The sequence below is a fragment of the Cervus canadensis genome, chromosome 26 (genome assembly GCF_019320065.1).
Source record: "Cervus canadensis isolate Bull #8, Minnesota chromosome 26, ASM1932006v1, whole genome shotgun sequence".
NCBI lineage: Eukaryota > Metazoa > Chordata > Mammalia > Artiodactyla > Cervidae > Cervus > Cervus canadensis.
In genome coordinates, this window is record NC_057411.1 from 7,990,318 (window position 1) to 8,006,039 (window position 15,722).

Consider the following 15,722-nt stretch of genomic DNA (forward strand, 5'->3'; position numbering starts at 1 on the left):
AGGTTCTTCTGGATGTCTTAAGAATTAAATTGACATTAGAAAGATTAAGAGGAGAAAATCAAATTACTTTCATAAACAAAGGAACCCCACATACATGAGAGGCATATGTAACATCCTGAATTAAGGAATGAGATCTGTGCAGGGACTTCAAGGACAGGAGTATCATTCACAGGACAATAAGAAGAAAAGCACATATTTGCCCTGACATGCAGATGGAACCACTTAAATAAAATTTATCTTTGGTAGTACCTCTTTTTTGGGGAAGTGTATACAATTTAGATTCTTCTAAGTAGTTAGGTGAGTGAAGTGAAAGTTGCTCAGTCGTGTCCTACTCTTCACGACCCCATGACTATACAGTTCATGCAATTCTTCAGGTCATAATACTGGAATGAGTTCAGTTCAGGTCAGGTCAGTCGCTCAGTTGTGTCCGACTCTTTGGACCCAGTGGACTGTGGCATGCCAGGCCTCCTTGTCCATCACCAACTCCCAGAGTCCACCCAAACTCATGTTCATTGAGTCGGTGATGCCATCCAACCATCTCATCCTCTGTTGTCCCCTTCTCCTCCCACCTTCCATCTTTCCCAGCATCAGGGTCTTTTCAAATGAGTCAGCTCTTTGCATCAGGTGGCCAAAGTATTGGAGTTTCAGCTTCAACATCAGTCCTTCCAATGAACACTCAGGACTCATATCCTTTAGGATGGACTGGTTGGATCTCCTTGCAGTCCAAGGGACTCTCAAGAGTCTTCTCCAACACCACAGTTCAAAAGCATCAATTCCTCGGCACTCAGCTTTCTTTATAGCCCAACTCTCACATCCATACATGACTACTAGATAAACTATAGTTTTGACTAGATGGAACTTTGTGGGCAAAGTAATGTTTCTGCTTTTTAATATGCTGTCTAGGTTGGTCATAACTTTCCTTCCAAGGAGTAAGCATCTTTTAATTTCATGGCTGCAGTCACCATCTGCAGTGATTTACTGGAGTGGGTAGTGGTTCCTTTCCCCAGGGGATCTTCCAACCCAGGGATCAAACTCAGGTCTCCCACATTGCAGGTGGATTCTTTACCAGCTGAGCCACCAGGAAAGTCCAAGTAGTTTAGGGGGAGGCAATAGTTTCTCTTGAGCCTGTAGGATCTCCATTGCCTTTTTCTCAAAATAGTCCACATGCCAAGATTGCACATCTTGGGGATGTCAGTTCTGAACACCTAAGTTTATAGTCAGACTTCTATAGGAGAAAAGTATGTAAAAATTATGTCTTTTGGCTAAAACTTGGCTAAAGCTATTGACCAAAGAAAATTATACACTGTGAGATTTGTGAGGTAAGCTTCATATAGAACCAAATGAGAACTACAGTTCAGGAGACAGCCTCTCAGCTCTGTGCAACTTCTCCAAAGAGGTAGTGGAGGAGGTCAGTATAAACATGATATCAGTGAAGGGGGATACTTGTAATCAAGCACACATTTTGGCTAAAGATTACTGCTACTCAAGAGGCACAGATGTCTCCATTGATGGGATTAGTAATTTTTTAAATGTGAGAAGATGCACGAAATTGACCTCATAAAATCTGAAATAAGTGCCCTAATAAAAGGGAATTTGGGGACCTACAGTTAGGAAGACATCTATCAAAAGCTTAACTAGACTGAGCAAAATGTGAAGGCCTTGGTCACCCTTCTATAACCAGCCAGTCCCTTCACTCCATGCCTTTGGAAATGACTCAGTTGGTTTCTGCCTTAATAGCTTTACAGTTGCAAAACCATGAACTATATGAAATCACATGGCCTAGACTCTTGTGTCTTGCTTTTTAAACACTCTATACTATATTTTCAACTCATCCATGTTATTGGTTCTATTAGTAGCCCATTCCTTTTTATTTTTGGGTAGAATTCCATTGCTTGGGTTTACTGCAGATTTTGCTCTTCCCCATTTGAGGTATATTTGGATTGTTTCCAGATGTAAGCAACTACAAATGAAACTGCTTTAAGTAGTTATGCACATGTTTTTATGAGACATAGATTTTCATTTTAATTGGGTAACTATCTAGTAGTGGGGATTGCTAGATCATATGTTTAATTTGTTTTTAACTTTATAAGAGATAACCATATCATATTTGAAATGTGCTTTGTATTCATGCCAATAATCTCTCAGAGTTGGAGTTACTATACATACTTGCTGAAACACTATATTCTAGCCTGTTAGTTTGATTAATTTATTTAAGTAACTTTAATAATTGTGTAATGATAAGTCATTGTGGTATAAATTTGCTACTATAATGACCAATGATGTCCAGTATCTTTATATTTGCTTAATAATCATCTGTACATCTTCTTTGGTGAAGTTTCACAAAATATTTTCTCGGTTTGTTTATTATTATAAAATATTTTGTCAATTTGTTTATTGCTTTGTTTTCTACTATTGATTTTTGAGAATTTTTTATGTAATACAGAAAATTTCTTTAGTAGACATGTAACTTGAAAATGTTATCTCTGGAATTGTTACCTGTCTTTTCATCTTGTTCAGATTTGGACACTGTTAGCAGAATCTGGAGTCTTAAGATCACAAGTTTTTGAGTCAAACACCTCAAGTTGATTTAGTTATATTATTAGCTATTTTGTGGACAAGCTATTTAATTTTCTTTTGCCTTAATGTCTTCAGTGAACAAACATAACAAGAACTATGTTCAAATATTAAATTTATATAGCACTTGATAGAAAAATGGAATCAGAGGCAAGGGATCAGAGTTCTAGTTGGGATATCCACTCTTTTTTTCCCATTTGGTTCTTGAAGAATCCCTTTCCTTATCTGCAAAATGAGAACATTCAGCTAAATTATATCCATGCTGTTTCTCTACCATGATCTGAAACTATTATAAATCATGGCTTTGTCTTAGAACACACAATATTTTTATTCATTAAATCATACTTATCTATCTCCTGCTGATACTGTGTTTGTGTATGCATGAATATGATATTGTGAACCATTGCTGATGTTTCAATGTAAACATTTGGAGCATTTGATAACATAGTTATACAGTTTGTGAACTAGATTTCCTCTTTTTAATGATATGTCAAGACTTCTTATTCTGAAGAATAGAAGTGTTATGCTGTTATCTAGAGTTAAAATGAGAGTGCTGCCTAAACAATTTTTGAAAGATATAAAATATATGTTTATTAATAAAACTATATATTATAAAATTTATATTTATTAGGGTACCAATAAACTTATTAAATGTAAAATGAAAGTGAAAGTGTTAGTCACTCAATTGTGTCCAATTCTTTGCGACCCCATGGACGATAGCCCATCACGCTCCACTATCCGTGGAATTCTCCTGGCAAGAATACTGGAGTGGGTAACCATTCCCTTCTCCAGGGGGTCTTCTCAACCCAGGAGTCAAACCCAGATCTCCTACATTGCAGGCAGATTCTTTACCATCTGAGCCACCAGGGAAGTCTCTGAAGTATAAAATATATTTTTAAAATAACTGTTAATTCATAGTTGTTGAGTAATTTGTATGATTTGCCATTTGTTTTTTTTTCTGTAGAGTATACATGTATGTGTTGTGTGTTCAGTGAACATGGTTTCATGCTCACTGAAAAAGCAAAGTTTCTGAAACTGCTGCTATTTCACAAAAGACTAATAGATATTCACTTTCAAGGAAGCATTTACATTAAGCAGGATAATTTTAAGATATTATCTTTCTCACTAGATAATAATGTAAAAAGGAAATTAAGAATCCATTATTGAGCTGCAGAAACAGGAGGAAAGAACCACTCAAAATGAAAACAATACAAATTATTAGCTCATGACAATTCTTCTATCTGCTAAAATGTCATTGTATACTTCACAACTCAATCTGCCTTTGTCTCAAGGATCACTCAGATATCTCAGTAAAAAGCCTTATCCCATTTTTATAATAACCAAGAAATTATTTAGAGAAGCTCTAAAAATGCTTAAAAGTAGAAGAGTTGTTGTGAGGGCATTCCATTGGCAGTGCATTTCTGTCCTTCTAGGATATATTTCTCAGTAATTTAAAAACTGAAGATATATGTAAAATTAAAATACTCTTGACTCCAGAAGGTTTGAGTACTGAAGGCCTAATATCTTTGTTAAAAGCAGTGCCTAGTTTGACGGTACAGAAAATCGCATAGATAGTCCTCAAGTTCTCTCTCCAATGAAACAAGCAGCATAATCTGGACACTAAAAAGAATAAAGATAGTTACTGCTGATCATCCCAGTCTTATAATACAGGAAAATTGACTTTCTCCAAGATTAAATATCCAGTGGTGTGGCTCATGATCATATTTCAGCAAGAATATATTTCCTTTGGGGAGAAAATACGTTTGCTGACTAAAGATACTTACATTACTTTCAAGATTCAGCAGTGACCAAACAAATGCAAAAAGTAAAACATTTAAAGTTTTAAAACCAACCCTTTATTAGTTGATCAGCAAATGGAATTCCTTAAACATAGCCTAATAAATTACTTAGGCTATGTTCAACATATGATAATTTGAGTCAATTTTCTAGGCACTCCTTAATAACAAAATCTTAATTGTTTATTTTTGTTGGCTTCATACATTAATTTGAATTATTGATTCTCCCCTTTAATATTGAACTGCCATGTGTTTAAGATGTTTCAAGGATATGGGGAAACATGGGATAAGTGCCAAAAATGTTAATTTAAAATATAAATTCTCTTGATTTTCACATTAGCCATCTAATTAATATTTTGGATGCAAGGCTAAGAGAAAGAAGAAAGTATGCTTGCTACTAATTACCTCAAGCAATGTCCTGTCTTATATGTTAATACATCTTCATATAAACTGATCATGCCAATGATGATCTTCAAGTAAATCATTCCAGATCACAGAGAGTTTGGAGCATCAGATATAGGTAACAGTGGTGGGCTATTTTGAGTAACTTTATAAAATGTGATTTTCTCAAGAAGCTTTAGTCAAATGTCTAAAGATGTTTCTAGATAATGCCTAAGCTAAGTAATATGAATTAATAAATTAATTCAGAAACTTATGATTACATTTGCCATGGCAAAGCTAATGATTTACTTTGACTAAATCTGCCTTTATTAGTGACTATTAGTAAGAGATCATTCACTGGAATCTTAAGACATATCCATTATTTCATAATAAAATTCTAGGCATTTAAATTCTTTTATATATTGATATTCAATATATATTGATATATATACACCAATCACTACTTAAATCTACCAATGGCTGTTTTCACTATAACTGGGATACTGTCATTTAAACTATCAAGTATTCTTAAATGTAAATGTTCACTTGTTTGTGATAATTTAACAGAAAAAAGACCAGTATTAAGTTATATATGTATGTATATAGCAGCAGCTACATTTAATAAAGAATCTTTCTGAGCAGGCCTGGAGAATTCCATGGACCGAGGAGCCTGGTGGGGTTTCAAGTCGGACATAACTGAGCGACTAACAGTACTACTACTACTACTGAGCAGGACTCCTAAGACTGAGATACAAACTTCCACATAACAGAGCTCTACTTACATTAACTCTAAGAGAAAGACAGTGGAATATTCTTTTTTTTTTTTTTTCCATTTAAAAAAACACATTGATGAGTGCCATTCCCTCCAGGCTCCTTTATGTGAGAGAGAAGAAAGGAATGGCCACCAATCCAGCTAGTTTAGCCACTGGAAAATTAGATTTGTACCTTCTCTTTATAATCCCCACAGCATCTGTTATAAACTTGGCTTAGATGTCCAAAAGCTTAACTGAATTTGAGTTAGCATTGTAACGTCTTCATTTGTCAAATTAATGGACCACCAATTTAGCAATCAGGAGACGGCCTGAGGGAAAAAGAGCCCAGAAGAAACACATTTTCTTTAGGAGTAAGGCAAGGAAATTCTGAAACAAGAAGACAATTCTGGTTTTGGAAGAACACCAGAGTAATGGCGCCTGAGACGTTGGTAGTAAGGTGACTTTTCTACATGGGAGGAAAGTGCCATGGCAGAAGTAGACTCCACAATGAGTACACTTTTATTGTGGACCATGTCTAATACCTAATTTGATAGGAACTGTTTATTCTGGTTCTCAAAGAGATCTTCAATAACCTCTCCCATTTGTCTAATCCACGCTCATCTAAATCTCTTTAGAGCCAATTACATGGTTGCATAACAGAAGGAGCTGAAGAATTATGCTCAGGCTTTCTTTCAGCAAATTTGAAAATATATATGTGATAAAAACATTTTCCTGGTCCAATAACCCTTTCATAATCCAGAATGCTGGACTTTGAAGTTTTAATCTTGAGCAGTCTCAGAATCGTTTTCCTTTGGAAAGTCCTAGTTTTGCTTTCAGAATTTCTGCTTACTACTTTGTATAATAAGGAAACATAACTCCCAATCATGATAAGAATATATGTCATACTCTGTAAATGATTTTCAAGTTTAATCTTGAGTCAAAAGACAGCCTAGCATGGGAGGCACACTGATATCTAATAGATGAAAAATGATTAATTTTATGTGCATGTGTATATATATATATGTTATACATATACAGATATATATATATATATATATATACATACATATACATATACATATAAATGTTAGTGGTTGAAGGCAAAAGAAGGGGACTGCAAAGGATGAGATACTCAGATAACATTACCAACTCAGTGGACAGGAATTTGAGCAAACTGGGAGGTAGTGGAGGACATAGGAGCTTGGCATGCTATGGTCCATGAGGTTGCAAAGAGTCAGACACAACTTAGCAACTGAACAACAACAGCATGTTAGTGATAAGTTTTTAAGTGAGTAGATTAAAAGTAAACTCTGGCAGGGGTTTCAGGGAGAACTCAGGGTTCTTTCCATCTCATTTGTTCCAACCACAGCCCCATACATTTCAGTGACTATTGAGATCTATAGACTACAGTGAAAAGTGAAGTGAAAGTCTCTCAGTCATGTCCGACTCTGCAATCCCATGAACTGGAGTCTGCCTGGTTCCTCTGTCCATGGAATTCTCCAGGGAGTACTGGGGTGGGTTGACACTTCCTTCTCCAGGGGATCTTCCCTACCCAAGGATCGAACCTGGGTTCCCTGCTTTGCAGGCAGATTCTTTACCAACTGAGCCACTAGGGAAGCCCATAGATTACAGGTCTTCTCTCAAATGGTGACATTATACCTGGAAGCAATAATCTTGAATCTTCATCTCTTTAACTTCAGCCATACACTTAACTGAAACATTTGTTATTAATATTTCAAAGGGCTGTCTAAAGGACTGGTCAACCTTTCACTATTTCATATACTCAGGATAAATGATGCACTTAGCCTCCTTCTTCAGTTCAGTTCAGTTCAGTTCATTTCAGTCGCTCAGTCGTGTCCGACTCTTTGCGACCCCATGAATCGCAGCATGCCAGGCCTCCCTGTCCATCACCAGCTCCTGGAGTTTTTGAATTGATGGTTGCAATACTGAAAATAATGATTCTAGGTACACATTCATGTATTTTGGTCAATTTCTAGTTCATATATATATTAATGACATTTACATAGTATTTTACTAAAAATTAATTTTTCTAAAATTTATTTTATGTTTTTTGTTTTTATTTACCTGCAATATTTATTAGAGTAACATTATTTCTTATATATATATAAATGTGTATATATACACAATTTCTTTTCATTAATATATAATATTTTTATTTGAAAAACAAAACACTAAATATTCCTCTAACTAGTTCTGATTTATCTTGTAAGCTTAGATCAAAATCTGCTGAGACCATTTTTAATTATAATTTTTTCCACGTGTGAATATTTCAGCCTGAATAGCTTTCATGTTTCCTGAAGTTTTTGAGAATTCTTTCATACAATTTGTGTTGTTTCTCTGTTCTCTTCATTAGTGTCTTAAAGGCTGTCTCAGGTCTATGCATTTAATCTATCTACCTGCCAGATCACAAAATCCTGTGATCAGTATCTCTTTCTCTGTTCCCTCCAAGATTGCTGGTCTAAGTCCTTTTATTTTTAAAATAATCCCTTTAGTATACTTTTCATGATGTTTTGGAAGACGCAAAACTCTCAGTGACAGCAATAAATGGAGAGATTTAAATCAGTATCAATATGCTCACTAATTCAGTGTTTAAAAAAAGCAAAGTTATGCATCCTAGTTGCTAAAAACAATTATATGGTATAATTTCCATCAAGAAAATACAAATAAATAAATAAATTTCTTTTCTCTCATCCCTAGAAAAAGTCTAGATTGTGAGTTCAATCCCTGGGTCAGGAAGATCCCTTTGGAAAAGTATATGGCAACTCACTCCATATTCTTGCCTGAAGAATCCCATAGACTGAGGAGCCTGGCAGGGTATGGGCCATAGGGTAGCAAAGAGTTAGACATGGCTGAAGCAACAGCATGACCGTACATTCCAGGCTTAGGATATATATTTTCTTTTGTTTGATAAAAATCAAAATCACATTGAAAATCACAAGAGAAAAATAAAATAGTGCCAACTTAATAATTTCCTGAATTTTTTTCTTTTTTGAAACTTTAAGTTTTTTAAGCTAATTTAAGCATATTTTTTAAAGGAAAGAAATGGTAAGTCTAATGGCAATATAACTGGCACAAATGCCTCAGCATTAAAACCGAAGCAAACAAAACAGACAAAATTTTGAGGCTTATTTATAAGCCTCAAAGCATAAGTGTCTATCCATAAAGCCTTGCTTTTGAGATTTGCTGTAGATTTTGTGATATAAGTCTATAAGGACATAAAAATCATCCCTTATTGGCCTTGAAACCATTGGCAAATCATGAACTACTAGTAAATTTTGTTTCTCTCATTACAGCGAAAATAACAGTACATCTTGAATTATTTTAATATAAAGACTGTCTTTGTTTTTATACATTCAATTCTCTCAAGATTGCTCTTTTGGCATTCAACTTTAATAGTCTAGCTTTTCTTTCTGTAGATTTCAGGTTTTTAAGCTTTCATTTCTGTTTCAATAAACTAACCAATCAACCAACAAAAATAGCAGAAATTCTCTTTTAAAATAAAGCTGTTAATGCCACAGGTGTATATTACCCTGGGGCATGGCAATTTATTTAATTAATCTCCAATTAAATAATTGGTATCAGACAGATCTTGAATAGCTATGAACTGATATACTGTGTCAAATAAGTCCCCCAAAAGATAGTAAATGGCCTTTTTCATTTTGAATTGATGGCCAACTCAGTAGTCACATAATTAAATTTATGTTTAGAGGCAAAATTTGGTCTTATTTCCTGACTTAAAAAAAATAATAATCATAGCGAAAAATATGTGAACTGGCATCATGTAAAGGCAAATTTAGGCAATTTAATGCCTCAGTCTCCCAAATTTTAATCTAGGTAAAGTTATGTATGTTTAATTTTAATTGGTCGAGTATTCTTAATATTAAAAATGAATTGCAATTAGTTTTTATTTCAATTGTTCCCATAATTAAGAGTGGATACTTAACATATAGGTAATTATGCAGACAGATACTTGAATATAAAAATCTTTTATGATTTTTTAGCCTAAAATTTAGCAGTAAGTGCAAGCCATTATAAAGTTAACATCACTACATAGTAATAAGGAGATAAATCCTAGGATGCCTTGAAGAGAATCAAACACATTTAAGATTGCAAATGGTTCAGTCGTCTAACACATACCATCTCACTCATAAATGAATGCTTCTAGTCTAAAGCTGGAGTGTCATACATGTGGAGTTTATCATTTTAAAAATAACTGAGATTCTTAAACATTAATATATTTACATTCTCTTTCACAGTTACTCTTTTGGTCAATAATATAACTACTGAATTGATTGTCCATAAAGTTAAGGCATTTGTTGTTCAATTCGTGATTCTAATGATTTCCCAAGCAGCTTTTAGAACTGCCTACCAGATTATATTACCCAACTGGTATGCTAACAATTTTAACCTCCACCCAGTATTTTCCTTTCTGTTGCACATTCAGTAGCAACAGGGATCTAACCAATCAGAAATGAGCTTATAGATCAGTTAAGCATGTTTAATTGTCACTTTTTTTACAGTAATTTTACCTTAAATCCAAGTCTGTTAAACTAACAGCATACCAACTGACTAAGTTGAATAGTTCAAACAGGAATAATATTCTAGCCAACATCAACAGATGAATATATAAATGTTATGAGTGTTTGTGGATTCCCAAATTCATGTGTTGAATCCTAACCCTTAAGGTGATGTAGTACAAGGTAGGGTCTTTGGGAGGTGGATGGGTCATGAGGGGGGAGCTTTCCTGAGTAGATTAATGTTCTTACAAAAGAGGCTTAAGAGAGATCTCTCACTTCCTTCCACCACTCAAAGACACAGTGAGAAGTTGGTAGTCTATAACTGTATCTTTGTTTTAGCAAAATGCTTCTCTGATAGCTCAGTTGGTAAACAATCTGCCTACAATGCAGGACATCCCAGTTTGATTCCTGGATCGGGAAGATCCTCTGGAGAAGGGATAGTCTACCCACTCCAATATTCTTGGGCTTCCCTGTGGCTCAGCTGGTAAAGAATCCATCTGCAATGTGAGAGACCTGGGCTCAATCCCTTGGTTGGGAAGATCCCCTGGAAAAAGGAAAGGCTACCCACTCCAATATTCTGGCCTGGAGAATTCCATGGACTGTATAGTCCATGGGGTCACAAAGAGTTGGACATGACTGAATGACTTTCACTTTCACAATCAATACAGGCCTTCAATGAGACCCTGGCACCCTGTTGGCATGTTGGCACCCTGTTTGTAGATTTCCAGACTTCATAAATTAGAGAAGTAAAATTTTAGTGTGTGTAAGTCACCAAGGATATGGTATTTTGGTATAGCAGCCTGAATGGGCTAAGAAAATACATAATAAATTCAATAATATTATATTTAATATAAAACTTGGGAAAATAAACTGAGAGATATACAAAAGAAGATTCAAAATAAATATTGTAGAAATATTATAACAATGATTTGAGACACTTTATAAACCATATCAAATAGAACTAATTGCTATAAGTTAGATGGCTTCCATGCATAATAACAATTAAAAAAATTTGATCCAGTTAAATAGAACTACTAAAGAAGATACTCAGAAAAGACATATACTCCAGATTTCCATGCAAATGTGTTTTATATAAACAATAAGAATGTTCAGTTCAACAAACATTTATCAACTACATTATGTGCTTAGAAGCTTATAGATGAAACAGATTTTATATCTGTTTCTTTTTTCTTTTTTGATAGAGCAAGTCTAATGGCTTGTTTCAATTTCAGGGAAAACAGAATTCAATATATAAGGGCTACAGTAGAGAGCATATGTACCTAATTTTATCTCATGGATAATTGAATGTATTTTAGAGGATTGAGGTTTTACATTGTTTTAGAACAATGAGTAGAAATAACCAATTGCAAAAAATTAGACAACATAAAATCTGAAACTAGACTGCCTAGATTTATATTCCACTCCCAATTCACTAGGTAGGTTAAATAGAATAAATGTGCCGAAGTTCCTTTATGTATAAAATGACATATAATAGTACATCTCTGATAGAATTTTTCTTAGATTTAAATGCATTTATATATGCATATTTCTTACAAAGAGTCTTGTTTTAGAGGAAAAAAAGTCTTTAGAAGTGATTTCTATTATTATTATCATTATTACTATTATTACGCTAGACATGACATGCACTAAGCACTCAGTGCACATACACCCATAATAAACATTTAAGTAAAGTCAAGGAGACAAAAACAGTGAGGTATGTGTATGGAAACACAAGAAATTTGGTGAATGGGGCATGGAATGGTTAACGGGGTTAAGAAGAGGGACTATAGGAGGACCAAATCATAGAATGTCAATAGGAACCATGACAAGCTCTCAAGCTCTGACACTGGCAGGTATGTTTTTATGTACTGCTCCAAGAGTAGAAAATTGATTTTTGTATAGCAGAAGCAGGAGTACCTAGGGAATTACTGCAATGGTTCAGATGAGCAGTGGGAGGACTTAGATTGATACAATAGTCTTCAATATGAATAAAGTAAGGAGCAAGTACATTTTAGAAACAGAAACACGTGTTTGTGATTTGATGGGTGTAAAGAAGAGAATTGAAAATTCCTTTGAGCTTTTAGTAACACTGAAGTCAATCTTTTTTTTTTTTTTTTTTAAGATTGCAAAGTGTACAAAATAAACAGATTCAGTTTAACACATGATGGATGGGTGGGCTTGAGATGCATGTATGGCAAGAATGAAGATGTCCAATACAAAATAATATCCACTACTCTGGAGCTGTATTTGCTTTTAACCATCCATAGGGCTCTAGAGTTTTGTTTCATAGTTTCCTAAACTTGTAAGTGTAGAATATGGCCTGCCACACAAGAAATTACTCAGATGGTAGAAATTCAACTGTAATTTTTTTTTTTTTTTTTTTAGTTATTGTTAATGTGGTTGGTCTCAAAATTCAGTTTATATTATGAAAACCCTTGATTTTTAATGAAAATAAACTGAAAACATGCATTGTTTCAGAATAAATATTTTTGTTAGATGTTTCAGTGAACTTTTAGGAAATCTGTGTTTACTCAATTTGGGGACACATGAAACACAGAAACAAAGAAATTATCTGAGCTTGCTCCTAGAAGAATTCTTTCTCCAAATGAAAATTCCTCTAACTCCCCATTGCAATTTAGTAAAATAAATATCCACCTCTCCTCGTACTGAGCATTTTTAATTTTTTCTGCCAGAAATCAAAATGAAAATTTTAGGCCTATGTTTTGGTTACTAATTACCGGCTACAATTTACATTATGTGACCATTTTAGGATTCAAATTGAATTCAAGGAATGAATATAAAATGAGTTGGGCCAGCTTTTCTTCAACAGCTCTTTGTATTTTTATTTTCTTTATGCTATTTTCTTCTACTTTGTAGTCACATCTCACTTACAGAATTGGCAAGAGCTAAAAGCTCTGTACTTTGTTCTTTTGACCTTTTATTTATTAAATTGCTTTCGGTATGGATTAATTTACTTTGCAAATATTTATTGTTGTTTCACCTGACTTGAAAAGGGAGCTGTAGGCACTTTGATAAATGAATTGGGAGGTTGTTTGACTTCTGCATACCTCTTGGAATTACTTTTATCCCTTACTGAAATGATATCTTGCAATCCTGCAATTTTTTGCTAGTGTGTCTGTAGGGAAATCGTTGATATTTCTATGAATTCTATTGCTTCAGCAATAGCTCTATTTCCTTTGCTCTCTGTTAGTGAAGATACATTGCTGTAAAGACAAAAAAAAAAAAAAGTATCCCTCTGAAGCAATGGGTTTTTGTAAGTGAAATCTTTTAGTTATGCATTACAGACAACAATGAAGGAGGCTGTGTTGTCAATAGTCAGGAGAATGGGTCTTTTCACTAATCAATGGGTGTTGTCACAGGATAGTTCTTGGTACATTTTATTGTTCTAGCAACTTCCTTAGCTGTGTATGACTCCGACAGTTAAGGGATCCTGTTTTACTGTAAAGATACTGGCCTTAGATACAAAACTCTCTCTTTCATCATTATAAAAACAAAAGATTCAGTTCAGATTCAAGTTCAATTTGAAAAAAACACAATTGCAGTGGATGTGGATTCCATGTATAACTGTTAGGTCAGGTGAAACAATAATAGGTAAAATCTTCTATGGATTACCACAGAGTCAAGTTAAAAATGAAACTTCCAGTTGACTGGGTAAAGTCATGAATTTTTCTCACAAATCCGCCCAATCCACTGGTTGCCTTTAATATCAAAGGAGGCTTTTCCAACCACTGTCTGCTCCTTTCCATTAGAAATTCAATGACATTATTTTATTCATTTATGCAACACTGGCTACTGTAACAAGTAGGACAATGACAAATTTTTATTTATACCAAGGGTATTGCCAGACACAACAAAATACCAATATACTACTAGATCCACCATGCTGAGGCTGATGGATTTTTTTTTCAAATTATTTTGTCATTACAATTTTAATTTTCAAAATTTGTTTTTTAGTTTAAGATCTTAAACTGGATTGATTACTTGAGAGACATTAGTTATATCTCCATGGATTAAAGTGTCTTCATATTTACTGGGTTGACTAGAAAGTTCTTTAAGGTTTTTCAGTAAGATGTCATGGAAAAATCCAAATGAATTTTTGACCAACCCATTACATAGTAGATCATTTCTTAGATGGGAATACCTACTTTTCTGGGTATGGAAGCCCCTTGGAAAATATACAACATGGTTCCAGGGCCTCTTGACAATCACATGTATTACATTTCCCTTTAGCTTCCTGATTATATAAAAACCATTCTTCCCAGGTAGTGCTAGTGATAATGAACAAGCTTGCCAATACAGGAGATTTAAGAGACACAGGTTCAATCTTTGGGTTGGGAAGATCCCCCTGGAGAGGGCACTGCAACCCACTTCAGTATTCTTGCCTGGAGAATCCCAACTGACAGAGGAGCCTGGTGGGCTACAGTCCATAGAGTTGCAAAGAGTTGGACTTGACTGAAGCAACCTAGAATGCACATGTGTAAACATTAGGTACAATAAAATAAATAAACACCAGAGGGGGAGAACAAAAAATATTTGAAAAGTTCCTTAAAATTCTTCCATGATTGTGTGTCATCTTTATGTTTTATATTTCCATAAACTAATGGAAGGAAAGAGAGTCCAAAATGAGTTTAAATGTGATTGCACATGTTACAATGGCTCAGAATCTTTGTCCCTGGATAGATCATAGAAAATGACCAAACTCACCCCCTTTCTCTAACTAAACACCATTTCCCCTCAGCTGAAATGAACAGTAAACAATTCCACAATGGCTTGGTTCTAAGCTGCTGAAAAAACCTCAAGGTACCACCTAATCACCCAGCAAAACAGGCCAGCTCCTGTGTGTCAAACACATTGGCCTATTAAGGAAAACCACCTTCAGTACAATGTGAGAATTGTTGTGGAAGAAGATATGAGTTCTTACACAATACCTGTCTCCTCATTTTTCTGTAGAGAGTAGAAATTGTACTTTGGCACATGGCAACTGACTGGAAGATGCATTCTTCAGCCTTACCTACAACTTAATTAATTAATTAATTTATTTTTCATTTATTTTTATTACTTGGAGGCTAATTAATTTAAAATATGGTAGTGGTTTTTGCCATACATTGACATGAATCAGCCATGGATTTACATGTGTTACCCATCCTGATCCCCCCTCCCACCTCCTTCCCCATCCCATCCTTCTGGGTCTTCCCAGTGCACCAGCCCTGAGCACATGTCTCCTGCATCCAACTGGGCTGGTGATCTGTTTCACCCTGGATAGTATACTTGTTTCAATGCTATTCTCTCAGAACTTCCCACCCTCACCTTCTCCCACAGAGTCCAAAAGTTTGTTTTGTACATCTGTGTCTCTTTTTTCTGTTCTGCATATAGGGTTATCATTACCATATTTCTAAATTCCATATATATGCTTTAGCATACTGTATTGGTCTTTATCTTTCTGGCTTACTTCACTCTGTATAATGGGCTCCAGTTTCATCCATCTCATTAGAACTGATTCAAATGAAATTTTTTAAAGGATGAGTAATATTCCATTGTGCATATGTACCACAGCTTTCTTACCAATTCATCTGCTGATGGGCATATAGGTTGCTTCCATGTCCTGGCTATTATAAAAAGTGCTGTGATGAACATTGGGGTACACGTGTCTCTTTCAGATC